Genomic DNA, 1,984 nt, shown 5'->3' with positions numbered 1-1,984 from the left:
GGGGTCGATTTATTTGACTTAGCCTTTCAACGAGGCACCTCAACGTGGGCCGCATTCTAATGAATGAAACAGGTAAAAATAATATAAAAAATGATGTTAGAAATATATATATTCTTTTCTACTCTAGGTACAAGGCTCGAAATTTTTAGTAGGAAGGGAGCCAGTCGATTAGATCGACGCCAGTACGTAACTGGTACTTAATTTATCGAAAAGATGAATGGCAAAGTCGACCTCGGCAGAATTTGAAACCAGAACATAAAGACAGACGAAATACCGCTAAGCATTTCGCCCGGCATGCTTACCATTCTGCCAGCTCGCCGCCTTGATAATAATAATTATTAAAAAATATATAGTGTTATCCAGTGCGCCTCACACACTTGGTGACTCCACGTAAGAGACGTTTGTAATAGTCTGACCGAACCTTTTTGTACTCAGTGGGTCGACCTATATATGATCTGATAGGGAAGTTGATCGCGTCATGTGACCAGTACATTCAGCGTTGTGTAATACAAGGAAGCCCTTTCTAATAATGCCGGCGCCATAACAGTCGCACTACAAAAGGTCGCTGTCCACACCCCTGCGAATATATGCTATGTATATGTTTGCGTATACACGTTTTTGTACGTATGTAAGCATGTGTATATACGCATGCGCGCGTGAGCAGGTGTATGTAAATAAATAGATAAATAAATAAATAAATATATATATATATTTCTTTATTGCCCACGGGGGGCTAAACATAGAGGGGACAAACAGGGATAGACAAGGGGATTAAGTCGATTACATCGATCCCCAGTGCATAACCGGTACTTATTCAATCGACCCCGAAAGGATGAAAGGCAAAGTCGAGCTCGGTGGAATTTGAACTCAGAACGTAACGGCAGACGTTATATAAACAACCAAAACCACACATACACATACGCACATACAAGTGCTATTATTACACACACACACAGACCTGCGCGCACGCACATACCCACACATACACACACATACCTCCTCTTGCGTTCTCCTGTCTTAGAAAGGACTTTTTCTTCACCCATTCCCTTCCGGTCACGGTAGACGGAAACTGAAAGTATTCTGTCGTCTCTGCTTGCGTGTCTGTTGGTCTCTCTTTTTACACACACATACGCACGCACGCACACACACACACATACATACACACACATACATGTATACAAGGAAGTGCTGAAAAGTTCCTGACTATAAATGTGTCACGAAAGCCTGGCTGAAGGCCCAAACTTCTGAAATCTTTTACAGGGCTTAGAAAAACTGAACGACTGCCGGAATAATTATGTAAATCAGAGAAAAATATGTTGATTAAAATCATAATTAACTGATCCTGCTGTATTTTCTTTTACCCAAAGCCAGGAACTTTTCAGCAACCACACGTATATTTAGGTGCGTCAGCTTCAGGTCATGGGCTTGATTTTTAGCGGTTCACAAAAATGGAAGTCGGGATCCCAGAGAGAAAAATGAAGAGGAAAGAACAAACGTGTCTGCGAGAAAGACCAATGCCCGAATATATTCTGCAGAATGGAAGCGATGAGAATAAAATGGGCGGGAAAAAGGAGAAGAGAAAGAGAAAGAAGGTAAGGAAATGGTGGTGCGAGGGAGAGAAGAAGGAGGAGGAGAAGGAGGAGAAGGAAGCAGTGGAGATGGAGAAGAAGGGGATAGAGAAGTAGATGGAGAAGATGGAAAAGGAGGAAAAGGAGGAGGGGAAAGAGAGGAGGAGGAAAAAAGGGGAGGGAAAGAAGATTGATGATTGTGATGATGACAACCACGAGACCATAATGATGATGATGATGTTCATCATTCTTTTTCACCCCTTCTCCCCTCCCCCTCCTCCTCCATTTTCTCCACCTCATTCTCTACCTCCATTTATCATCACGAGACGGTGATAATGATGGTGATGATGCAATAGAATAAGTAAAGTACATACGAGAGATAGAGATGGATAGAGAGGTAGAGAGAGAGAGAGAGA

The 1,984-nt window shown here is 42.4% G+C and overlaps 1 long non-coding RNA gene across 3 annotated transcripts in view; it reads left to right on the top strand.

Moving 5' to 3' along the window:
• LOC128250701 (uncharacterized) overlaps window positions 1–1,984 on the top strand; it is a 16,721-nt gene that overhangs the window by 9,577 nt on the left and 5,160 nt on the right. For 2 of the 3 annotated variants that reach the window (XR_008266702.1, XR_008266703.1), the window contains exon 3: window positions 1,368–1,592. The exons of the other annotated variant lie outside the window; for it this stretch is intronic. This is a non-coding gene — a long non-coding RNA (uncharacterized LOC128250701). The remainder of the gene's footprint in view (window positions 1–1,367; window positions 1,593–1,984) is intronic. 3 annotated transcript variants of the gene reach the window in all.

The sequence above is a fragment of the Octopus bimaculoides genome, chromosome 24 (assembly GCF_001194135.2).
Source record: "Octopus bimaculoides isolate UCB-OBI-ISO-001 chromosome 24, ASM119413v2, whole genome shotgun sequence".
Classification (NCBI taxonomy): domain Eukaryota; kingdom Metazoa; phylum Mollusca; class Cephalopoda; order Octopoda; family Octopodidae; genus Octopus; species Octopus bimaculoides.
The sequence above is the reverse complement of the archived record's forward strand: the minus strand, read 5'-3'. Positions and strand labels throughout refer to the sequence as shown.